Here is a 27,818-nt window from a genome sequence, read left to right as displayed (position 1 = left end):
AAATATCAAATTCATCGTGAGATTGTAGCCCTAGCGTTTAGAGATAGATCACGAACAATCTGTTGATGCGTGTAAAAATAAAAAAAAGTGTTCATGAAATTAAAAAAACAGTTATTAAAACCTTTCACTCGGTGCCACAAATAAGAGTGGGAAAGCCGGCCGTTGTGGCCGAGCGGTTCTAGGCGCTGCAGTCGGGAACCGCGCGACCGCTACGGTCGCAGGTTCGAATCCTGCCTCGGGCATGGATGTGTGTGTTGTCCTTAGGTTAGTTAGGTTTAAGTAGTTCTAAGTTCTAGGGGACTGATGACCTCAGATGTTAAGTCCCATAGTGCTCAGAGCCATTTGAACCATTTGAAGAGTGGGAAAAATCAAGAGAGAGTAAAATGTCAGTGTACAGAACGACGAATTAACAGTGGAAAAGTCTCTTGTGTTTCAGGTCGTTAGAAACTGAGTGGTTGCCTTCATATCTGGAATTTTGAATTTCCACTCAAACAGGCCGGATAATAGTTGACGCCATGAAATATCGCTATCTTCACGTATATGAAGTAAATATCATAATTATTCTTTACTTACTGTACCTAATGTGCATCCTGACTGAAAACACACAATATCGAGACATGTTTCAGCAACCTGTTGTTTATAGGCTCCTTTCCCAGTTATATTCAAATTATTTTTCATCGTATTAGTGATCTGTTACATTCTTGATTTACTGTAGATAGATTGACATTTACGTTTTGAAATGGTGTCCGTGCATACTTTTCATGAAAGAGCTGAGACATTAACTCGAGTGGCAATAGTAGAAGATGTACGTGTTTCCATCGCAATCGTGAGTAACTGAAGAATCTGCTGGAATTATAAAGTTCTTAAGTTCTTTCTAATGCTGCCTACTGTAACAAGCCTTTGTGTTGGGAAGAAAAATAATTTTGTTGGCATAACAGGGAGGTGACACATCGATTTTGCCGGAACATCACCGATCAGCTAGCTTGTCTAAAGAACTATGTGTTTTTTTTTAGTCCACCTATTTTCGCAGATGTAGTTATTATGCTGCTAAAGGAAGCACATCTACATTTTTGTTGTCTCCTGCAGATTTCTTCATGAAGTGCAACCAATTTTGAACGCTATGAATGAGTTATTAGATCTGAGCGACTGGTATTTTTCACAGACAAAAGAAGCATTATTGCGTTAGCTAAAGAAGGAGAAGAACTAAACCAAGAGTCTTTATAGTTCAGGGGACAGTACATAGGAGAAATAATTTTTCTACTTTAACTGTAAGGATTTCTTATGAATCCAGAGATTCACCAGCACCACCCCTGCAGAAGGATGTGTTCATCGCCATAGGTGTTAATTACCAGTAACCTGTAAGTATTTAATCTTATAAAACTGCGAAAAGTGAGAAAGTTGACCAAGAATTACAATAGCAGAGCTGTGTGTAGGTGAACACGAAGAAGTGTCCCTAGGACAACCCATGTGTTATGTCAGGAGATGTGAGAGCTATTGGAAGCTTACTGCAGCTGTTTATGTCTGGAGTAATCTGACGCTTCCAAGCAGTTTATGTTCCGGCTGTCGGCTGAGTACGAGCGTCATTCAATAAGTAAAGAGACAACAAGTCGTGTTTTGAAAAAGAGTCTACATAAAATAAGTTTGCATCCACATCAGTTTAAAATAGTTTAAATTCTATACCTCGAAATCAGAACTGCGTTGCAGTTATGTGTTATCACATGATGTTTATATATGAATACATCAGCAATAGCGAGGAAACTTTATGACTACATCGCTCTCCTGCAAGTGAATTAATCAGTTCAAAGTTGTCGGAAAATGTGGTCTAACTACTTGTAAATTTCTTTATTTGCGACTACCAAATATTGACTAGATCCTTTGAAACTGACAGTGCTGAACATGTTACAGAAGAGGAACGAATTATAGCTGCAGAAGTTGTTGAAATTTTCCATGTAAGTGTTAACACAGTCCATTCTGTGTCTACTACTGCATCACACTAAAACATAGTTGTTCTACAGCGGACATTAAAAGACTAATTCATAACTTGGGAACTTCAAAAAGAAACCATAACTTGTGTCAAGAATGCATATGTGCGAGGTTCATGTAAACACTTTGTATTGTGCACTGCAGAAAATTTTTTCCCAAATTGTGTATTTACAACAAAATGCTGCTCTACACTGTCGGTACCTACATAACTAATTATGGAGTGGAGAGCTATTGGTACTAAATGGCGACGCAAGATTCTGTACCTGCCCCACACGTGGAATAATTCCTGGTTTTTGAATACAACAGAGAATTTGTCATTTTTATTTATATTTGCAGATACTAATTGCATAGTCATGAAATTTCGGTGAGAAAGTTGAATAATACTAAGCATCAGAATGCACTCTGACGCAAATATGTTTAGAGATAGCTGTGTAACTCAGGCACAAAACAAAGAACCACCACGGTAGCGCATATAATTTGATGAGAGGTACTGCCCTGCCGGCAAGCAACGTACAATTGATAAACGAAGACAAACTGCATTCAGACTCGTCTGAATACATAAAATCTCTTTAGTAAGTCACGGATTCGTTACCTCTACAGAAATCAGACTTAGTCTGTCTTTAGTACAAGAATAATATCTTAGAATTATAAGCTTGTTTACTTTGTACAATTTCATTAACTTATTTCGCACAGTGAAATACCTAACAAAAGGCATTCTGAACACAAAAGATGTCACAAGAGTATTTATGAACTAATTCGCAAAATTTCATGCATCGCTCCAGTTAATTACTAATGATTGGTTAATGCATCTACTGAATTATCTACTTTCATCAATAAAATATGTTCTACTCCAATGAGTGATTGCTTTCGTTTCGCAGGTATAATACAACGTTTTTGTCATATACCTGTGTTATTATTGTTCTGAATAAAGAGCTCTTTGCAGCAAGTTATACTTTAAACAAAAAAAGTTTCAAAGTGGATGGAAGTACCCAGACCTCGAACACTACCAGTCACTGTGAAATCAGAAAGCATTTAAAAATTCTTTACGACAGCTTAATGCATATTATTTTATGTCTTTAGTAATAGCACTGTTATGTCCAACGTCACAAAGGATAGTATGTAGGCATATAGTAACCATTCATATATTTCCATTTATTCGTTCGTACTAAGATGTCAGTAAAACACACTGTTTCAGAGCATTGTTGTGCATTAACTGTGACTCTGTGCGAATGACGTCGTCTGTTGCCTGTTGTGGACGAGATGCAGTCCACGCCTGCGAGCTTCTGACACGTCGACTCCGTGGAATTACGAATTAAATAAAAGGAATAAACAAACAGTGATGGAGTTTCGATTTGTCTCTTTATTACTGAATGACTCTCGTAATTCCACTTCTTCGAGAGGTGGAAGAAGAAATGGGAAGTGCATTTTAATGTAAGCATGCATGGCACAGACTGGACAAAGAAAGTCTTCGAGTGTTCGAGCAGAGTAGAAATTTTATTTTGTACAATATTTACAGGTAGCAAAAGAACAACAAAAACAAATGTAAACATCGGTCGCACTTGCGCCGTAATGAGATCATCACACATCGAGTAGAGTATACAGAATGTGACGCAGTACAGATCACAGGGGCGGCGCCTGGCGTAGTCCGAGGCGGCCGGTGGTGGGTAGGAACTGGAGGTCGGTGGTAGCGGTGGCTTTGGCATGGCAGAGAGCTGGCTAGGGGCTACTCACGGCTACTGCGGCCGGCGGCTGGCGCGCGCCGCCTTCTCCTCTCGCTTCATGTTGGCGATGGCCGCCACCGAGCCGAACAGCACCTTGGCCGTCACCTGCACCTTGCGCTGCGGGGGCGGGCCGCCGCTGGGGCCCGTGTAGCCGCCTCCGCCCCCGACGCCGCCCCCGGCGCCGCCACTGCCGCCGCCCAGGCCGCCGCCGCACGCCGGGCACCGCTCAGGCATCGCTGCGCCGCGCACCGTCCATACGACACTCGCCCGCGGTTCGCTCTTCTGCGCTACGACCGTCCAGTTCGCGACCTCACCGGTGCGTCCTCCAACTCGTGCACTCTGCTCTCTTATTTGACCTACACACTCACTTAAATCCTTCAATCACTTGCTCACGTTACAGCCTTAGAAACACGATTTTACCTTCAGTTTATGACAGAAATCTCCCTCTGATTATGCACGCGCTTCCAGTTTACTTGTTTGCTGAAAAGCGGCGCACACAAACAGACTCTTGTCACAGCTAACACAGTTCTTTTCGCCAAGAGCTCGAATCTTCAAAAGTTCAACCCGATCAGTGACGCAACTTGCACCTGCGACGAGTCGGCACGATTGGAGTCGCCCTGCGCGAATGCGAGATCTCGGTTTCTTCTGTCACAGAAACCGACGTTCAGACGCTTTCTTCTTATCTTTACGAGGTTCCGGGGGTTCACTTACATGTCACAGCCTAATTACAGCTCTACGTTATCGTCTTGCAACTGAGTCACTCCCAGCACTCCTTTATTTGCCGCGCAAGTTCACAGTTCACCTCTCGTGTATCCGCAGTTTGTCACGAACTCTTCGAACGTCAGAGAACACTTAATCCAGGTCTGAACACTTTCTTGTCACAGTTACCAAAAGTTCCTACTTCGCTCCGAGAGAAATGCGCAGAGTGGATCATTAAAAACAGCTGACCCCCGTTATTGAGGCACTGAGTCTCACACGTAGATGGAGATCTGAATCACTCCAGCACGCAAAAACACAATCACAGTTTATGCTGTAGCTTTCTATTCGAGTTACACACAGTCAGCAACTGTCACACAGTATTGTCACGTTACTACGTCACCACTTTTTACAGTAACTGAAAACAAGTGTGTCGGAGCTCAACTTGACAGCAGACTAGAAATTGTTCAGTTGTAATTATTTTAAACTAGTATCACAACTAGCTGTGTAGAACGTCGAAGCGTAGAGCATTAATATAACGAAAATTAGACTGAATTTCGGAAAATACGTTCACGTAGAAAGAAGAAGGTGTAAAGTTCTATTCGTCCAGCACTGTTCCATTATCCGAATCCGACACTGTGGGTAGAAGAAACGAATACAGTGTCACAACCGTTTGTTGTCAGCACGCAGCGCCGCGTTCTGCGACTGCCGAGTTGCCTCGTGACAGCGGGGCGAGAGATCTGTTCCTCTTGCGCGACGTCACACCTCCTGCACCCGGACGCATCCTCTTGCGGACGTCGCCGTGCCAGTCCTCTCACACACACACAAAACTCGTCACTCGCGCCGGCGCGCCGTACGTACTCAAATGAATGTTAGGTTATGGTCAAACTTCTTAAAGTGTCCCTCTCTCGCGCGCGCGTGTCCGCGTGGACACGGTGGTGGGGCGGCGTCGGAGGGAGGGTAACGGCGCAGGCCGGTGTGGTGGGGGAGACAAACGGAGTGGCGTGGAGGGGGCAGCCGGCACGGCATGTGAGTCAGTAGGTCAGAGAACCGGCGGCGCGCTCGGGCACCCGGCGCAGGCGACGGAAAAAAGGCGGGGGAAAAACGAGGAGACGAACCGGGCCAGGTGGGTCGCGCGTCGCCGAGAGGAACCAGCTGACACGAGATGACTCGCGGCGGAAAGGAAAAAAAATGAGGAGGAAGCGGGCGGGGCGAGGTTTCGTCTGGCGAGCCGGAGACGCGATCGGAGCGCGCCAGCGGCTCGGCTGCGCGGAGCAGTTAGTCGGGCAGGGAAGTGGGTCGCCGGGCCACGGCGGACCGCGCGCAGCTCGCGCCTGCAGCCGATTGATCGCGCTCCGGCCCGGCTGACCGACTGCGGCGGCCGCGTGCACACTGAAATTTCGGGGTCCCCACCCTGCGGCGCTGGGTGGGCGGGGCCGCGCACGCGCACTTCCGGGTCCGGGACGACGCCAGCTGCTGTCCCGTGCGCTCAGTGCCGCGCCGGCGCCTGTGATGGTAGGTCGTGTCAGTGGTTGCGTGCGGCGTGATAAGCGTATACCACGGGAACACGGCGCCGGTCTTAATACAGATGAAGCTAAGCACTTCTTTGATAATGAATTTTATCTAGAAGGTGTATTATTCCTTTCTATCTTCCACCTTCAACAGATGTTTCGATTTAATCAAAATATGCTGTAACGCTATCATCATTCCCAAGTATTATAGGTCAAAATTTCGACCTTTTTGTTTTTGGTGCCGAATTAAAATTGTAATCTGCGTTTTAATTTGATTTACGTTTTTTTAACTTTGGTTGAATAGAACAGTGGTCGGCAAATCGCGGCTCGCGAGACACATGCGGCTTTCTGGTCCGTTGAGTGTCGCTTTTCCAAACAAACTGCTAAAACAGTGAAAGTCAGAATAGTCAGAACGTTTTTAATACAACCAACCAGCAAGCGAAGACCTTAAATAGGTCTCAGCTCTGTCAATAGCATTTGAGGAGTCGTTTTATATAAATAATACAGCGCAAGTTTCACTTTTTTACGATTTATTTCATCTGCAGGTTCTAAACAAAAACTTTTGGGATTATAATCACTCAAAGGTAGAAAGAGTCTGGAGGATATAGCAAAGGCTGTAACTGGGGTGCACTGAGAAACATATTCGACTCGATAACATTGTTACAATTCAACAGACGGAGTGAAAACATGTTGCTTTTTGAAAGAAAAAATTAATCAGAAAATAGTTACTTACCGTTGCATTGTAACGAAGTGCTTTGTGTGCAGACATTTCCAGAAGAAACTTGCGAGGTTACAATACTGGTGATTATCAACTCCGTTATTGCTAAAGCTCTTTATCTTCGACATTTCAAAGAATTTTTTTGTCTAACAAACGATCACTGGACACAAAAATTTCATTGCATGGTGGACGTTACATTTCACGCAGATCGTAAATTACAGAGGAAAGAAAACCAATTTTTACGATGTTAGAAAAAAATTTTTTCATTCGAAAAGATATATTTTCTTTCTGTTCAATATTTTGAAAAAGAAATTTTGACTTACTTTCGAAACCTGTTGAACTTTGCTAATTAAAACCAATAGTACTTTTAAATATGAGGGAAACCTTTCTTAACCGGTTTTAGAAGTTCAGAAACAGCAAAGTTGCATTAGCCTTTGTCTAAAAAATCTCACTTTAATATTCGCATTGGCAAATGTGAAATGCAACTACTCGATATAAAAAAAAAAAAAACATAGAACTGAGGAGCTCTAAATCTGAACCTCTTGTTGCTGAAGTAGAACTATTGGAGAAAAACAAATACGGGCTTAGTTCACGGCATAAGTGGTCTGGTTAGAAAGACCTGGAGAAAGAAGATATCGTGGTTTTTAACGCCTGGAATAGTATTCCTGAATCATAATCAGCTGACAATTGTTTTCTTTCCTTGTTCGTGTCTTACATATTCATCCGAACAATCGCTTTCAAGCTTGAACCTGGAATCGCGCCTAAAATAAAAAACAACAGCACACAAACTTGACTTACCTAAATTTCCCCAGGAGATGCAAGATCATATTTCACATTAATGTTTCAGTTATATTTATGACTGAACTTTGTGTGTACCCCACAACTTAATTTCATCAATAAATAATATGGTTATTAAGTATGATACCGAGTTTTACCCAAGCCTTAAAACTTTAAGTATAGTTTAAGAATTTAATTGTAGGAAGCATTGTGGAATGAAAGATGAAGTAGTGTCGAGCATTGAGAAAGGTATATTGAGATGGTTTGTTACAGATGATGAAGGAGATAGATGAAACAAGCAGCCGGCCTTGTGGCCGAGAGGTTCTAGGCGCTACAGTCTGGAACCGCGCGACCGCTACGGTCGCAGGTTCGATTCCTGCCTCGGGCATGGAGGTGTGTGATGTCCTTAGGTTAGTTAGGTTTAAGTAGTTGTAAGTTCTAGGGGACTGATGCCCTCAGAAGTTAAGTCCCATAGTGCTCAGAGCCATTTGAACCATTTTGAAAAAAAGTAACAAGCCTAGTGTGGATGGGAGAGTTAGTGGGGGGGGGGGGGGGGGCGACCTTAGCGTTCGTAACTTAGTCATACTGAGGACGTGTCATAGCCTACTGCGGACGTTTTTACGAAGACCAGCTTAGGAATACCCTTGTTAACTTAATAGCAATATAATGGTTTACATTTTAAAAAGTTTAGCTCGAAAAAGAATTTTCAATAATTTTACTGTTGATATTTGGGTCTGTTGACTAACGGATTTGCTGAAGATTGTGATATAAGGTGGTCTGATTAATTTTTTATTAATACGGTGTGCAGTGTTATTTCCGATGAAAAGTTGGATTTCGTTACTTAAAACTTTTTATCTCGGTACCTTCAAAATTCAAAAAGCTGTGGCTTAGCAATAGTGTTATGTGCATTGGATGGCACCACTTCAGCTGACTCTTGTTTTTTGTTGACGTGGATAGTAACGAATTCTGAATGAAACAGTGTGTTTATTAGTCTGCCGGTTTTTCGTCATAACGTCACACAGCGCATAACATTTATTCTTCCATAATGAAACCTCCTAATTTCAACTTCATTGTGTGAAAACTATGGTCAAACTATTTGGAACAATAAAAATAAAATATATGCGAAAAGAAGAATTCTACGGACGAAGTACTTTTTATAATGCCACTACTGATCAGCATAGTCTTCACAATTTACGTCCTACAGTATATTGTTAAGTACAAAAAAACTCAAGACAGAGGAACACTTAATCACTTCACTGACAAAATATTTGCCAGATGTTGTTTTGGCGATCAAAAGTCAGCGTATAGTATTTTAACAAACCCAGATTTGTTAAAAACTATATGACAGTAAAAGCGCAAAATGTCAATGTGTCTTTCGCATTGTAATTTAGCCACGGCTTACAAAAACTCGTCTGAAGGGCATCAGACACTCAATATTGGAATAAATGATACTGGCGTCGCATTTAATGTTGGAAATAAACGACGAATAAGAGTTCTGGAAGAATTACAACAATATTTTTTGATTGTTTGTACAATCAGCAAATAGCAAGAGTGCAGCTTCAAATTAAAAATGTGACGCAAGAGAGAATGTCTCTGAACAGGAAAGAAAGATTAAATTTGAGGAGCATAAAAAATAATAATGGTTACAACGGTGGAGCATTTCAAATGATTCTGGTAGATGTAACTATATTGGTTTTATTTAAATTTTTCCCAATTGCTGCTTCTGAAAAACACTATTTTTGTGACAAATAATCGCTTTCTAATAAACTGTTTGAGCTAGACACTTCAATTTCTTACAGTACGATCAAAACATTGTTATAACACTATGGATGTAGAATATTAAATGTATTTCGTATAGAAATCAGAAATTAAAACTTGCCAAGAAATGGAGAAAACTTAAAACTAATGTTTCAAAAATTGATCTCATTTTCCATAAACGTAAACCAATATAAATAATAAGCTACAAACAAGTTCCAAACCTCTAACTTCAACAGTTCCTGAAACAATGCGTCAGGAATACCGCTTTTTTTATTTGCATTGCTTGCATGATGCATTTAGATTCCTGTTAATCGCTATGTCCAAATAGCCTGTCTTCATGTTCTCGGTCTTTATTTTACTCAGGTTACTATTCAGTTCTTAATAAAGCGTTAATGTTAGTACTGTGCAAAGCAGACTCTAAACCAAGTATGTTATTGATCTGAAATCTTCTTAACAGGCAGATCGCACCACTATATCCTGGACGGCTGGTTATTCCAAACACACAAGCAGTTTTTTGTGTGCCTTATTTAAAACACAAGCGTAATTAACTTTATCCTAATCATTTTTAATGTTCAAATGTGTGTGAATTTCTAAAGGACCAAACAGCTGAGGTCATCGTTCCCTAAACTTAAACACTACTTAAACTAACTTACGGTAAGAACAACACACACACCCATGCCCAAGGGAGGACTCGAACCTCCGGCGGGAGCGGCCGCGCAGCCCGTTACATGGCGTCTCAAACCGCTCGGCCACTCCACGCGGCTAATCAATTTTAGTTTTTGTCTCTGTGTAACTCAATGTTTTTATAATACGGTGTAAAGGTGCATGCATACTTTGGGTATTGTGCTGCCAAGTGTTTCAACTGTGGAATCAGACGAAGAGCTTCACAAACAGAACAACAAGAATACGACACGTAGTGTAAAGAAGAGACACACTGCCACTGACACGCTAAAATATTTAGATCGAACACGTGTGGAAAGCACAAATTGCATTTATTCTGTTGCACACAGACGTAACATAAAAATAGTCAGTTCAATATTATTAGCATCTAGGAAATGCTAGAAGAACCGTATTGTAGGGCCATTAATTTTCATGGACCACGAGTCCCTTACACCAAAATACTCAGAAAATACCCCTTAACAATCTACGAAAATTTGTCGGTGGAGTTCAGATTTACTCCCAATACTGAATTAACAAATAGCGTCACTTATAGTCCCATATTTTTCGCTGGTGACGCGGTTATTGATGAGAATGTGTTAACCGATAAAAAAGGCAACAATGTTCTCTGGCGTCTTGACAAAACATCAACCAGGTATAAAAACTGACAATTAGTACTTACTCTAGAGAAAAGGGGAAGTTGTGCACTTCAAGAAATATAAAAATATAATAGCCTTTGAGTACACATAAGTGCCAGTTTCAGTGACTGACGCAATACAAATTCCTAGTAGTAACACTGCGTGGCCATATTAAACAGAGTCATGACATAGGCTCAATTGTACTTACAGTCACTGACAAGCTCCTATTTATGGTAAGATACTGTGTAACTAATGTTTAAATGAACTGTAAAAGTGTAAACAAGTCTAGCTATGAAAATATTGAATACAAAACACTTATACCTCGTACGCTAAAATAACTGTCCCTCGCATATGATTCGTATCAGGTAAGAAAAATAGGGGACGACATGGAGCATATGCAAAGGCTGGGAGCACTAAGGATCAAAGGCTGGAGGGTAAGCGTAAGGGAAACGTTGAAAAATCTCAGCCAGTAGAGACTCGAACAAATTTCGACCTACTAGTTTTACAAATTTATTAGCTAAGCTTCACCAAGCTGTAGATTTCCAGCATCATTAATCTCCGGGAGCATTTTCAACTATTTGGCATTACGATTAGGGTTATTTATGGCAAGGGCTCTTCTTAGCGCCCGTACTACAGCACTGTAAGACAATTGCAGCTTTAAAGTTTCCAACCTTGCTTTCTGAGCCAAATGCACCGAGTGGAAGTCTAAATTTTCATATGAACTTTCCGACATCACTCTTATTTTCGATGCTTTTAACACTGTTTTAGTTTCAAAATACTTCTAATAAAATATGTGATACATTTACCATAGTAACAGTGACATTTTTCTTACCAGTTTACAATTATTCATAAAGTATTTCTCTCATAATACATTCTAAGACAAAAAGCCGCGCGGGATTAGCCGTGCGGTCTGAGGCGCTGCAGCCATGGACTGTGCAGCTGGTCCCGGCGGAGGTTCGAGTCCTCCCTCGGGCATGGGTGTGTGTGTTTGTCCTTAGGATAATTTAGGTTAAGTATTGTGTAAGCTTAGGGACTGATGAACTTAGCAGTTAGTCCTATAAGATTTCACACACATTTGAACATTTTTTTAAGACAAAAAAATAGACGCATCATGAAGAATTATCCGAATGGGAAGGAAATCGGTAGATGTGATGTACATGTCAGACAAACAAATCATAACCATTTCAGAAAAAATCGGTAATTCATTCAAGAGAAAGGGCTTTACAACTGGAGCAAGTCAATAACGCTTTGGTACACCTCTGGCCCTTATGCAAGCAGTTGTTCAGTTTGGCACTGATTGGCGGAGCTGTTGCAAGTTCTCCTGAGGGATATCGTGCCAAACTCTGTCCAAATGACGAGTTATATGGTCAAAATACCGGGCTGGTTGGAGGACCCATGTGCCCAAAATGCTCCGAACGTTCTCAATTGATGAGAGATCTGGCGACACAGCTGGCCAACGTAGGGTTTGACAAGCACGAATATAAGAACTAGAAATTCTCGCCCTGTGCGGGCGGGTGTTATCTTGCTTAAATGCAAGCCCAGGACGGCTTGTCTTGAAGGGCAACAAAACGAGGCGTAGAAGATAGTCCACTTACCGCTGTGGTATAAGGGTGTCGCGGATGATACCCTTATGAAAAGATATGGCACCTTAGACCGTCATCCCTGGCTGTCGGCCCGAATGGCGGGCGATCGTCAAGGTTGGTATCCCATCACTGTCCTGACCGCCTCTAAACACGTCTTGGGCCTGCATTCTCATTCACTGGAGCAGCACTGCCTGTAGTGATGAGTCCCGCTTCGAACACTGCCCCAATGAAGACGTGCCTGGAGTCGGCGTTGGACAGCACTGGGATACCAACCTTGCGGTTCGCCCTTGCAGCACAGTGGTACGTCAACGATATCCTACACCCTGTTTTGTTACCTTTCACGGCAAGCCATCTTGGGCTTACATTTCAGCAAAATAATGCCCCCCCCCCCCCCCCCCGCAACAGCCAAGGTTCCTACTGCTTGTCTTTCTACTTGTCAAATCCTTCCTTGGCCAGCAAGGTCGCCGGATCTCTCCCCAAATGACAATGTTTCGAGCATTATGGGAAGGCCCTTCCAACCATCTCAGGATATTGACAATTTTATGCGCTAATGTTTCTTGATGATGGGACAATCAGCAAATGGCAAGAGCATAGCTTCAAATAAAAAATATGACCCAGGAGAGAATGTCTCTGAATAGGAAAGGAAGATTAAATCTGAAGAATGTGGAAAGTAACAGTAATTCAGCAGTGGAACATTTTAGATGTTTCTGGTAGATGTAACAGTATTTTTTGTTTTAGATTTTCCAAATCTATTAAAAACTGTGGTAAAAATTGAGATAGTTAACTATAAAATTTGAGGTTTTTTCTAAAGATGGAGTTTAGAATGTAACAGCTCATTCATTTATTCATAAATTAAATAAATTATAGAGTTTCATACACCGTTAAGTATGGTTTGTATGCTGTGCAAAATTCATCGAAGGATCTCTCTTACTTATGTAGAAAAGAGTGCCTATAGCAACAAATGCAACTAATAGCAAGTGAAACAAAAAAAATTGGTTCAAATGGCTCTGAGCACTATGGGACTTAACATCTGAGGTCATCAGTCCCCTAGAACTTAGAACTACTTAAACCTCACTAACCTAAGGACATCATACACATCCACACCCGAAGCAAGATTCGAACCTGCGACCGAGCGGTCGCGCGGTTCCAGACTGAAGCGCCTAGAACCGCTCTGGCACAACGGCCGGCGTAAATGAAACAAATGATAAATTATCACATGTAAAAAAAAATATTTTGTCATATTTTTGAACTTCAACTGCTATGAGTGTGGACCCTGAATCCTTCTCGGCCATGCTGACAAAGTTTTATGAATTTATTTGTAAACGTATAGACAGTGGAAATTACAATGTCCTGTGCTGCCTCTCCCGCTCCCAGTCGACCCGTTTGACGCCCTACACATCCCCCCCCCCCCCCCCCCGACCCACACACCCCGCGCCACTTAACAACCGCTGAAAAGAGATAGGTTGCTCCCTGCATATTGAACTAAGAAACAGCATCACTTAGCAGGCTCATACTTTTCGCAGTATGAGACGGTTATCTACGACGACGTATTATCTGACTGAAAATGTAGTAATATCCAGTTACGTCTTGACAAAATACACTCCTGGAAATTGAAATAAGAACACCGTGAATTCATTGTCCCAGGAAGGGGAAACTTTATTGACACATTCCTGGGGTCAGATACATCACATGATCACACTGACAGAACCACAGGCACATAGACACAGGCAACAGAGCATGCACAATGTCGGCACTAGTACAGTGTATATCCACCTTTCGCAGCAATGCAGGCTGCTATTCTCCCATGGAGACGATCGTAGAGATGCGGGATGTAGTCCTGTGGAACGGCTTGCCATGCCATTTCCACCTGGCGCCTCAGTTGGACCAGCGTTCGTGCTGGACGTGCAGACTGCGTGAGACGACGCTTCATCCAGTCCCAAACATGCTCAATGGGGGACAGATCCGGAGATCTTGCTGGCCAGGGTAGTTGACTTACACCTTCTAGAGCACGTTGGGTGGCACGGGATACATGCGGACGTGCATTGTCCTGTTGGAACAGCAAGTTCCCTTGCCGGTCTAGGAATGGTAGAACGATGGGTTCGATGACGGTTTGGATGTACCGTGCGCTATTCAGTGTCCCCTCGACGTTCACCAGTGGTGTACGGCCAGTGTAGGAGATCGCTCCCCACACCATGATGCCGGGTTTTGGCCCTGTGTGCCTCGGTCGTATGCAGTCCTGATTGTGGCGCTCACCTGCACGGCGCCAAACACGCATACGACCATCATTGGCACCAAGGCAGAAGCGACTCTCATCGCTGAAGACGACACGTCTCCATTCGTCCTTCCATTCACGCCTGTCGCGACACCACTGGAGGCGGGCTGCACGATGTTGGGGCGTGAGCGGAAGATGGCCTAACGGTGTGCAGGACCGTAGCCCAGCTTCATGGAGACGGTTGCGAATGGTCCTCGCCGATACCCCAGGAGCAACAGTGTCCCTAATTTGCTGGGGAGTGGCGGTGCGGTCCCCTACGGCACTGCGTAGGATCCTACGGTCTTGGCGTGCATTCGTGCGTCGCTGCGGTCCGGTCCCAGGTCGACGGGCACGTGCACCTTCCGCCGACCACTGGCGACAACATCGATGTACTGTGGAGACCTCACGCCCCACGTGTTGAGCAATTCGGCGGTACGTCCACCCGGCCTCCCGCATGCCCACTATACGCCCTCGCTCAAAGTCCGTCAACTGCACATACGGTTCACGTCCACGCTGTCGCGGCATGCTACCAGTGTTAAAGACTGCGATGGAGCTCCGTATGCCACGGCAAACTGGCTGACACTGACGGCGGCGGTGCACAAATGCTGCGCAGCTAGCGCCATTCGACGGCCAACACCGCGGTTCCTGGTGTGTCCGCTGTGCCGTGCGTGTGATCATTGCTTGTACAGCCCTCTCGCAGTGTCCGGAGCAAGTATGGTGGGTCTGACACACCGGTGTCAATGTGTTCTTTTTTCCATTTCCAGGAGTGTATGAACCAGTTATACGAGGGTTGACTGAAAAGAAGTGCCTCCACCTTCGTAACTCTTCAACAGTATGCGGCAGATACTGGCTTGTTCCGTAGCCTCTTCTCTACAGCTCCAGCCGTCTGGGGTGGCCGAGCGATTCTAGGCGCTACAGTCTGGAATCGCGCGACCGCTACGGTCGCAGGTTCGAATCCTGCCTCGGGAATGGGTGTGTGTGATGTCCTTAGGTTAGTTAGATTAAGTAGTTCTAAGTTCTAGGCGACTGAAGACCTCAGCAGTTAAGTCCCATAGTGCTCAGAGCCATTTGAACCATTTTTACAGCTCCAGTTGGCGAGAAGCCTTAGCATTAAACGGTTGTGTTATAACAGTGTTAATTATGGAACCCAGCTCAGACCGTCGGTCAATGCTATTTTAGCATAGCTTATCTCGTACTGCGATCTAGCAGTGTTAATCAATTAAATATGTTACCTAGGCAAATCTATTCCCGGAATTTCATTACTCTATATTAATTACTTTTTGGAGCTACGATTTTTTTTTCAGACGTTGTATACGATACGTTTGAACCTAACTAACATTTTTCTTACCGATTTATAATCATTCTAACCCCTTTATGATAATTCAAATCTCAACCGGTAGATGTGATGTACATGTACAGATAAACAAATGATAATGACTTCAGAAAAATTGGATGATTTATTCAAGAGAAAGGGCTTCGCAAGTGGAGCAAGTCAATGACGCTTTGATACACCTCTGGCCCTCATGCAAGCAGTTGTTTAGCTTGGCATTGATTGATAGAGTTGTTGCGTGTCGCAGGTTCGAATCCTGCCTCGGGCATGGATGTGTGTGATGTCCTTAGGTTAGTTAGGTTTAAGTAGTTCTAAGTTCTAGGGGACTGATGACCACAGATGTTAAGTCCCATAGTGCTCAGAGCCATTTTTTGTTGCGTGTCCTCCTGAGCGGTATCGTGTCAACTTCTGTCCAAATGGCGCGTTAGGTCTTCAAAATCCCGAGCTAGTTAGAGGGCCCATATGCCTATAATCCCTCGAACGTACTCAATTGATGAGAGATATGGCAACCCTTCTGGCCAAGGGAGAGTTTGGCAAGCATGACGACAAGAAGTAGAAATACTCTAACTGTGCGAGCGGATGTTATCTTGGTTAAATGTCAGCCCAGGATGGTTTGCCGTGAAGGGCAACAAAACGGGGTGTAGAACATCGTCGACGTACCGCTGTGCTGTAAAGGTGTCGTAGATGACAACCAAAGGGGTCCTGCTATGAAAAGAAATGGCACCTCAGATCATCACTCCTGGTTGTCGGGCTGTATGGCCAGCGACAGTCGGGTTGGTATTCCACCGTTGTCCAGGGCGTCTGCAGACACGTCTTCGGCCGGGGATCTCATTGATTGGAGTAGAATTGCCTTGAGTGATGATTCCCGCTTCCGTTTTGCCCCAATTACCTGTGAAGACGTGTCTGGACATACCCTGGACAGCGGTGTAACACCAGCAAGACTGTAGCCTGCCATACGGCCTGACAACCGGGAGTGATGTTCTGGGGTGGAATTTCATTCCAAAGCAGGACCCCTTTGGTTGTAATTCGCGGCACTCTTACATCACAGCAGTATGTCGACGATATTTTACGCCACGTTTTGTTGCCCTTCGGGGCAAGCCATTCTGGGCCTACATTTCAGTAACATAATGCCCGCCCGCAAACAGCATGAATTTCTGCTACCTGTCTTTGTATTTACCAAACTCTGCCTTGGTCAGTAATTTCGCCAGATCTCTCCCCAGTAAGACCATTTGGAACATTATGGACAGGACCCTCGACGCAGCTCGGGATTTCGACGATCTAACGCGCCAATTGGACAAAATTTGGCACGATATCTCTCAGGAGGACATCCAGCAAGTCTGTCAACCAAGGCCGAGCTGAATAACAGCTTGCACAAGGGCCAGAGGTGGACCAACAGTTATTGACTGGCTCAATTTGTGAACCTCCTTTTCTTGAACACACGATCCAATTTTTCTGAAATTGTAAGCATTCGTTCCCACATTTTTTTTTTTTTTTTTTTTGAGCCATGAAGAAAGACATTCATGGTCGTCGAGTTGCTTCGGACGAAGAGGTGTACGTCTTGGTGCAACTATGGTTCCGCAGGCAACGGCAGACGTTTTTCCATAAATGAATGTAACTCCATCTTCTGGCTGGAGTGTTGGACTACGGCTGGTCAATATCCAATAAAACAATACCAATCGCCGCTATTTAGGTTTTATTTTTATTTTTAGGATACCAGCTTCGACGATACACTACGTCATCTTCAGGCCTATACAGAGAAGGTTATAACAGAGTAATAAGTACACATTAAAACTGAAATACAGAGCGTATTGTCTAAAAGACACAAGTGTTCCATATTAATTTACTTAATTAAAATATATACAGTGAAGGTTACTTTACCTGATATACGATCCTGTTACCTACTTTACATATGATTAGTCGGTCACTTTACCCGTCTTTTATTTTTGACAAAACCTATAGAATCTGCCACGTGTAACCATGCATTTTTTTACAGACAACGGATATACCAGGCTGATGGTTGCATTACTGCGACACTTCTCTTTTATAAATACTTCCATTACGTTACTAAGCATTTCACAATGTGCATGAATAACTAATTAATTCCGGATAGTACATATTATGGTGTATCATGTCGATTTTAATTAAGACTGAGTTCTTTTAATTATGTAAATTAATATGTAACGCTTACGTCATTTAGACAATGCGCTCTGTATTTTAATATGTACTTATTGCTCTGGTATAACCTTCACTGTAGATATTTTAATTGCGTAAATTCATATACAGCACTTGTAACTTTTAGAGACTACGCTCTGTATTTTAATTTTAATATGTACTTATTGCTCTGTTATCACCTTCACTGTATAGGGCTGAAGATAACGAAATGTATCGCCGAAACTGGTAGCCTAAAAATAAAAATAAAGCCTAAATAACGGCGATTGGTATTGTTTTATTGGGTTTTTCCATAAGGCTTGTCCGCTCTGTCTCACAGTGGGATAAATCGTTAGGACGATTACCTTTGAGATAATGAACACTTTACTCTATTTCCATGTCTCTCGTTTTCATGTGACTGCCTCTTATATTTCTTAATGACTGTCATCTTATTCTTCTAGAGTTTCGATGATTCTGTAAGGGACAGTAATAAGTCACAATTGTGCTACTTAGCGACTGTCTTCTTTTATGTTACTCTTCACCAAACAGAATCAACAAAGTTTATTATCAAAATTTGATTTAGAATGTTTCCCATTATAGCTCATTTTTCATCACCTTAGGTTTGGTTTGCAATTTGTGTCAAGTGGGCAAATTCACTAAAAATGACTTATTACTGCTAAAATTAAAGTAAGAGAAAATTCTATTGTGAAGTAAATTTAATTTAAAGAACAAAAACTGTATTATTTAAGATCGTAGTTCAGTGCACATCAGTACGACAGTTCGTCAGTTAACTATCAGCAGTTCAGTTCTCTTGTAAATGTCAGACGCACAAGATGTAAGTCAGTTTTTACTCAATTCTGTAATGGTCAACATCCATGTTTGCTGGCAGCTTGGTGCTTGTGTCTCTTAATATTTCCTACATTGTAACTCCTTTTATTAAGTACAGTGTATGCAGTCTACATTTTTAATCCGGATTTTTGTAAATGTTCATGAGAAATCTGTCACAATAAAAGTTAATGAAGAAGAATCATCTGAGTACTCAGTCTGTTCGTAAAAAGGACCTGGATATTAAATGTTATAAATACAGTCGCTGAATGAAGCGAAGCCTTGGACACTGAAGCCAGATTAAAAGGCTATACTCTTTTCTTATGACGTTCCATAATGAGAAAGGCATTCTTTACATGCAGAAATTGTGATTATCACTCGAAGTACATGCACATGTCGTATTTTACATTTTGTCTAACCTAATTTCATAGAGGTTCTTATAAGACCCAATCACACTCACTAGTCCTATCGCACACACTCATTTAGTTTTATAAATTGTCTGTATACCTGTAGGATAAAATTTATTACAAAATTAATTATGGCATATTGACAATGCTTACAGTAGTAGATGTGAGAGAAATGTAGATAACCGGTGGTACTGATCTACAGGTGTGTAGCGCCTTAGCTATCAGCACAAGATAGATGCATGGACTACACCTATGCAGGGTGATCAGAAACAGTCTAAAAAGCTTGTAAGGGTGTTGCGGGGTAGGTTGTGCTGAGAAATAAATAATAACAAAAAATCGATACATTGCGCTATTTCCGAGTTAATTTACACTGAAGTTGGCCCATCAGGCTTATGTGTGGGCAGATTCAAACAGTCTACGAGAGGTATCGCCAAACGTGCTCTTCGTTTGGTTTCGTAAAAGTGATCAAGAGAGTGATACAAAAATTGGACATGAATGGCAGTAAGAAACTAGGGGGAATTGTTTATGGTTTTTCGTAGTACAATAGTGGCAAGTATCTGACCGTGCTATAATCAGTGTGTGGTATAACTAGCCTGGCGGAGATTTGGTTTACCATATGGTGAGATTTCACGTCTCTCTCTGTACCGTTGTCGTATAAATAGCAAAGACTTTAGTGAAACCAGGACAATTCTAAGTAAGTCGACCATTTTCAAGACATGTGCATAATACTAAAATCATTGCATGACAGATTTTAGGAACTGCTGGATGTTGCAGTATTCAAAATTCACCAAGCATCTGTCAGTCACGACGGATAATAACATACTTACCCTTAATTATATCCGTTCATAGCAGAAAGCACGCTGCAACAGTAGAAAAGGAAATCGTCTTGTATATCGGTTGCGTGGCTGGAGTCTTTAGAACGAACAGCAATCTGCCCACACACTCTTCAGCTATATTTTGAAAATATGAACATCGCCGTGTAGCTTATGCTCACATTAGGCACGGGATTTGATTATGACATTTTGTCCAAAGTGTACGGAGGAATACTGCAAATGTACTGAAACAGAATTTGTATTGCTGTGCTAGCAAGTGAGCAGATGTCGGAAAAACTTCGTTTCTTTAAACCATAGTCAGTTTGCAGAATGTCTTGCTCATCTCCTGACGGATTTGTATATTCAGCACAGCTGTGGATGTACAGTTTATTCATTATGTATTTCTCCCCACAAATGATACTTCCTCTGAAAGCTAAACTGAAAAAAGGGTTGTAAAATAAATTTTTATTTGAAGACAGCTATGATATTGGGTGGGTTTGACTCATCCTAACTACAGGTCGGTTTTGACCTGTGGCATAGTGATGATGAGGCGTACGAAGTCATGTATGCGCAAGCAGAGATATAAGAAGGCAATGACATTTCTTCTTGGTAAAATTCTATTTTTGTGGTGTTCCACAGCCTCAACAGGTTTTGAGATTGAAAAAACGATTCAAGTAGGCTGTATTCTAAGTACAGCTTACTCGAATCATGTTTTCATGCTCAAAAAAAAAAATCTTGTGTACAAGACAAACATCAGTATATATTTTGACCTTACATCTTTTTTTGGAAAGTACGTTGTGGAGACATACTGCTATCTAGCGTAGCTCGAGGTCTAAGTTAGGCTGGGGCTCACTGCTTGAAGGTAAGTTGGTGAAAGCCAACGAAAGAGATGTGAAAATAACTGCAAGGTGTGTCACATTTAACAGAAAAAAGTATACGGTAATAGAAAACGTCCCAGTAAATACAGGATAGCAAACAAGCCATTTTGGAGGTTGGGTTGGGTTGTTTTGAGGGAGAAGATCACACAGCGAGGTCATTGGTCTCAGCGGATAAGGGAAGGACGGGTAAGGAAGTCGGCCGTGCCCTTTCAAAGGAACCATCCCGGCATTTGTCTGGAGCGATTTAGGGAAATCACGGAAAAACCTAAATCAGGATGGCCGGACGCGGAATTGAACCGTCGTCCTCCCGAATGCGAGTCCAGTGTGCTACCATTGCGCCACCTCGCACGGTGCCATTTTGGAGCCGGCACTGACTGCAGTATGACATTGTCGGAGTTAGTACAAATGTATTTGAAATGTGAACTTTAAGATTATTACCCGTCTTACTGTGCTCAGGTTTCAAGCATGGGCTGCCATAACAAAAAAATACAACACCATCTCAACACGTGCACACTCGTGCCTGTTAAAGAAGATGTTGCACGTTTCGTCCTCGCATTTGGATGCAATATTTTACTAGTTACGAATTGCTTCGAACTTATCCGGATCGTCTTCTAAACCTTGACAAGACTCTACGATTCACTGCTCCACTTCTTCAACCTTATCAACGGGAGTGCTATACACTTCACTTCTGAGAGGACCTTGCACATAAACTATCCAAAGGATGAAGGGTAGGCGATTTCGGAAGCTATGGTACAGGGTTTACTCGACCATATTGCCCCATTAGGCGACGCCTTACATTGGCAGCAAAATGTGCCAGTGCTCAATTAAGCAAGTGCCACATGTCCCATGGATGAAATATGAGACGAATAAAATGGTACTTAGCCGATATCAAACACATTTGTTCTACATGAGACGACACTTCATACTGTCGTCAGCGGCGCGTCGTAACAATATACACTACTGGCCATTAAAATTGCTACACAAAGAAGAAATGCAGATGATAAATGGGAATTCATTGCACAAATATATTATACTAGAACTGACACGTGATTACATTTTCACGCAATTTGGGTGCATAGATCCTGAGAAATCAGTACCCAGAATAACCACCTCTGGCCGTAATAATGGCCTTGATACGCCTGGGCATTGAGTCAAACAGAGCTTGGATGGCGTGTGCAGGTACAGCTGCCCATGCAGCTTCAACACGATACCACACTTCATCAAGAGTAGTGACTGGCGTATTGTGACGAGCCAGTTGCTCGGCCACCATTGACCAGACGTTTTCAATTGGTGAGAGATCTGGAGAATGTGCTGGCCAGGGCAGTAGTCGAACATTTTCTATATCCAGAATGGCCCGTACAGAATCTGCAACATGCGGTCGTGCATTATCCTGCTGAAATGTAGGGTTTCACAGGGATCGAATGAAGGGTAGAGCCACGGGTCGTAACACATCTGAAATGAAACGTCCACTATTCAAAGTGCCGTGAATGCGAACAAGAGGTGACAGAGACGTGTAACCAATGGCACCCCGTACCATCACGCCGGGTGATACGCAAGTATGGCGATGACGAATACACGCTTCCAGTGTGCGTCCACGCGATGTCGCCAAACACGGATGCGACCATCATGATGCTGTAAACAGAACCTGGATTCATCCGAAAAATTGACATTTTGCCATTCGTGCACCCAGGTTCGTCGTTGAGTACACCATCGCAGGCGCTCCTGTCTGTGATGCAGCGTCAAGGGTAACCGCAGCCATGGTCTCCGAGCTGATAGTCCATGCAGCTGCAAACGTCGTCGAACTGTTCGTGCAGATGGTTGTTGTCTTGCAAGCGTCCCCATCTGTTGACTCAGGGATCGAGACGTGACTGCACGATCCGTTACAGCCATGCGGATAAGATGCCTGTAATCTCGACTGCGGCCGGCCGGTGTGGCCTTGCGGTTCTAGGCGCTTCAGTCTGGAACCGCGTGACCGCTACGGTCGCAGGTTCGAATCCTGCCTCGGGCATGGATGTGTGTGATTTCCTTAGGTTAGTTAGGTTTAAGTAGTTCTAAGTTCTAGGGGACTGATGACCACTGATGTTAAGTCCCATAGTGCTCAGAGCCATTTGAACCATTTTTTTAATCTCGACTCCTTGTGATACGAGGCCGTTGGGATCGAGCACGGCATCCCGTATTACCCTCCTGAACCCACCGATTCCATATTCTGCTAACAGTCATTGGATCTCGGCCAACGCGAGCAGCAATGTCGCGATACGATAAAGCGCAATCGCGATAGGCTACAATCCGAGCTTTATCAAAGTCGGAAACGTGATGGTACGCATTTCTCCTCCTTACACGAGGCATCACAACAACGTTTCACCACGCAACGCCGGTCAACTGCTGTTTGTGTATGAGAAATCGGTTGGAAAGTTTCCTCATGTCAGCCCGTTGTAGGTGTCGCCACCGGCGCCAACCTTGTGTGAATGCTCTGAAAAGCTAATCATTTGCATATCACAGCATCTTCTTCCTGTCGGTTAAATTTCGCGTTTGTAGCACGTCATCTTCGTGGTGTATGCAATTTTAATGACCAGTAGTGTATTCACAATTCTCTCGTGATCGATTTCTTTGCGGACCCATTTCTGCTGGAAGGTTTTTGCTTCTATACTTTCACTAGAGTCAGTTCTAATTATTAATTATACGTATATGGTTCTTGTAGTGGCGTGAATTGTATGCTCTGGTTTTAATGAGCGGTTTGTTCGCCAGTTTGATGACTTCATGGGCCACAGCAGGTACAATATTCCTTGTTTTATTATACCATTCATGATGAGAAAAAGGAGAAAACAGCCACGCCGGCTGCGAGGTGGCGGCGGCAGCTGATTGGCCTCTGGGAGGCGGCAGCTGGCCAGCTGGGCCGCCGCCGGCCGCCTCGATCGATCCACGGCCTCCCACGCGCTTTGCAGCAGCCGCATGCACGACGCGCTCCCTCGCACTCTTGCACTTTTATTTGAAGGAAATGCACGACGAAAATGTTGGCTTTAATGCAATTTATTTACCGACCAGTTTCAGTCCAGGATCACATTCATGGTACTGTATAAAAACAAAACAAAAATTGCAATAAAATCTAATGACCAATATGACCTGCAAGGTCAAAAAATTACGGCAACAACATTCATTAGAAGATACTTACGTCAAATATGCAATTACAAAACGAACATTACATATCAAACATTGTTCGAAATCCACGGACATAATTAAGGTTCAAACGGTTCAAATGGCTCTAAGCACTATGGGACTTAACATCTAAGGTCATCAGTCCCCTAAACTTAGAACCACTTAAATCTAACTAACCTAAGGACATCCATGCCTGAGGCAGAATACGAACCTGCGAACGTAGCAGCCACGTGGTTCTGGACTGAGGCGCCTAGAACAGCTCGGCCACCGCGGCCGGCTCCATAATTAAGGTCAAATGTAGCAATTCTGAACACAATAACTATGTGAATCGCATGCGCTATTCGCTACAAATAAAAGCATTAAACGAGTTCAAGATAGTCAACAACAGAATCAGAAATGATCAAAATATCATGATCAAGCACCATGGAGTACAAAGATAGCACAAACCTGGAACATACTTGAAGAAGTCAGAGATTACAAGGTCAAAATGTGAAGAACGTGTACATAAAATACTGTACAAAATGCTGCAATGCATTTTACATAAAAGATTAAAGTGGAGGTTTGGGTAGATTTTTTATCTTTATAGGGGTTAATCTTAAATGTTTACGAAGTTAGACCTTTATTGTTTTTTTGTTGGGGTTGAATGCCCATGTTAGCTATGTCAACATGCCTTCTTCTGTTCCATCTAGAAGGTCACAGTTTGTATTTTCAACTTCCCATATGCTTTGATGACGTATTGGGTCTCATGTTAGTCATACTTACAACTGTGTCACGCAGTTTGTATATTGTTATTACAATTGTGGCTAGTTTTATAGTTTTAAAAATAAAATAAAATAAAATAAATTAATTATATAAAATCCTTGACTTCTGCTCTAATATTTACATATTTCACACAAGACTCATGATAGTATTTTGTAGAGTAGTTTCTGTACATGTGTTTTACATTTTGACCTTGCAGTCTCTTGATGTCTTCAAGTATGTTGCAAATTTGTCTCGTCTTTGTACCCCATGGGGCTTGACCATGATATTCTGATCATATGCGACTCTGTTGTTGTCTATCTTGAGCCGATTTAATGCCGTCTAGCGCCTGCACTTCAGATAGTTATCGTGTTCAGAATTCTTCTCCTTGACTGTAATTAATTACGTTAGATTCCTAAAAATATATAATACGTAATGTTGGTTTTAAAACCGCATTTTGGCGTAAGTATCTTCTTATGAATGTAATTTGTTGACCTTACAGGTCATAGTGGTCACTGCATTTTTGTTTGGTTTTTGAATGTGCCGTGAACATTACATTGGCCTGAAACAGATCGGTAAATAAATTACATTAAAGTCAGCATTTGTGTTACCGATTTACTACTGTATATGTATGCCGATACCAGCTAGACAGGATATTCATACTCTTATTTTCCACTGCTACAGTTTCTACATCTACAGATATACTCCGCGAACCACTGTATAGTGTATGGCAGAGGGTACATCGGGCCAGTATTATCGATTTTTTGTCCTACGCTATTCGCTAGTTGAGCGAAGGAAAAATGAATCACATATGATCACAGTATCATGGTCGGGCACCAGGGAGTACAAAGATAGCACAAACATGCAACGTACTTAGAAGACGTCAGATATTACAAGCTAGTTGAGCAAATGAAAAATGAATATCTGTGCTTCTCTACATGCGAACTAATCTTATTCCCATGACCTACCACAAATATACGATGGTGGCAACGTAATGGCCTCATGGTCTTCGTGGAACAGAAGGATGGGAGGTAAGAAGGTTAGAGCTTAACGTCCCATCGACAGCGCTGTCATTAGAGTTCGGAGCAACAACTTGGATTACGAAAGGATGGGGAATGAAATCGGCCGCGCTCTTTTCAAAGGAACGATCCCGGCATTTTGCTGGAGCGCATTGGAGAAATCACGGAAAACTTAAATCTAGATGGCCAGGCAGAGATATTGAAATATCTAAATTTACCGAACAGAGTTTTACGAAAACTATTTTGTCCTTCGCCCAATGAATATTTATCGAATAGAAAGACAACAGAAATGAACGAGTTCGGAGACGCGGAGCTAGGATCGTAACAGATTGCTAGAAGTGCTCGGAGAACGTAAATGGGGATCATTTACGTTCTCCGAACATTTCTGTTACGCTGTCGTATGGGCTATACGAATATCTATTACGGTCCTAGCACCGCGTCTCTTATTTCATTAGATTTCTGTTGTGGCGCTACTTGATATATATTCATAATAGTGGGACGATAGCCTTGAACTGGCCGCACCGGCTTCTTGTATGCAGTTTACTTTAGGGATGCACTGCACTGTCTTAGAGTCCTCGCAGCAAACATACGTCTTCCATTCGCCTTCCCTACTATTGATTTTACGTGATGGTTCCATTTACTAAAATTACCCCTCAATACTTACATGATGTGAAGTACTTCAGATGTTCACACTAGGCCGGCCGCTGTGGACGAGCGGTTCTAGGCGCTACAGTCCGGAACCGCGCTGCTGTTACGGTCGCAGGTTCGAATCCTGCCTCGGATGTGGATGTGTGAGATGTCGTTAGGTTTAAGTAGTTCTAAGTCTAGGGGACTGATGACCTCAGATGTTAAGTCCCATAGTGCTTAGAGCCATTTGAACGATTTTTTTTCACACTAATCTTCTAATCTGATAGTACCTGTTTTCTTTCTTCGTTACAAGAATAATCATTTAGAAGTACGCGCTTCCCACACTCCCGATTCATAAGTTTCTAGAAATCTGAGGAACTCGTGATGTCTTTACTACGCACAGACTTTTTCCTTTACCATTCAAAGTCAAATTCCTATCACCATCAAATGTTTCTAATGAGCTATCGATAATACTAAAGGTTTCCTTAATTTGTCGATATAGAAGTGCTCTCCATGTTCCATACTTGCGAGAAGTGTCGCAACACGACGTGGTATGGACTCGACTAATGTCTGAAGTAGTGCTGGAGGAAACTGACACCATGAATCCTGCAGGGCTGTCCATAAATTCGTAAGAATACGAGGGGTGAAGATCTCTTCCGAACAGCATGTTGGAAGGCATCCCAATGCTCAATATGTACATGTCTGGGGAATTTGGTGGCCAGCGGAAGTGTTTAAACTCAGAAGATTGGTCATGGAGCCACTCTGTTGCAATTCTGGACATGTAGCTTGTAGCGTTGTACTGCTGGAATTGCCCAAGTCCGTCGGAACGCGCAATGGACATGAATGGATGCAGGTGATCAGACAGGGCGCTTACATACGTTTCACCTGTCAGAGTCGTATCTAGACGTATCAGGGGTCCGATATCACTCCAACTGCACACGCCCCACATCGTTACAGAGCCTGCACCGGCTTGAACAGTCCCCTACTGGCATGCTGGGTCCATGGATTCATGAGCTTGTCTCCATACCCGTACACGTCCATCCGCTCGATACTATTTGAAACGAGACTCGGCCGACCAGGCAACATGTTTCCAGTCATCAACAGTCCAATGTAGGTGTTGACGGGCCCAAGCGAGGAGTAAAGCTTTGTGTCGTGCAGTCATCAAGAGTACACGAGTGGGCCTTCGACTCCGAAAACCCATATCGGTAGTGTTTCGTTGAATGGTGCGCACGCTGAAAATTGTTGATGGCCCAATATTGAAATCTGCAGCAATTTGCGGAAGGGTTGCACTTCTGTCACGTTGAACGATCCTCTTCAGTCATCGTTTGTCCCGTTGTTGCAGGATCTTTCTCCGGCCGCAGCGATGTCGGATATTTGATATTTTATCAGTTTCCTGATATTCACGGTGCACTGGTGAAATGGTCGCATGGGAAAATCTCCACTTCAACGCTACGTCGGAAATACTGTGTCCCATCGCTCGTGGGCCGATTATAACACCACGTTCAAACTCACTTAAATCTTGATAATCTGCCATCGTAGCAGCAGTAACAGATCTAACAACTGCTCCATACACTTGTTGTCATATAGA

The sequence above is a fragment of the Schistocerca serialis genome, chromosome 2 (assembly GCF_023864345.2).
Source record: "Schistocerca serialis cubense isolate TAMUIC-IGC-003099 chromosome 2, iqSchSeri2.2, whole genome shotgun sequence".
Taxonomy (NCBI): domain Eukaryota; kingdom Metazoa; phylum Arthropoda; class Insecta; order Orthoptera; family Acrididae; genus Schistocerca; species Schistocerca serialis.
This window is presented reverse-complemented; position numbering follows the sequence as displayed.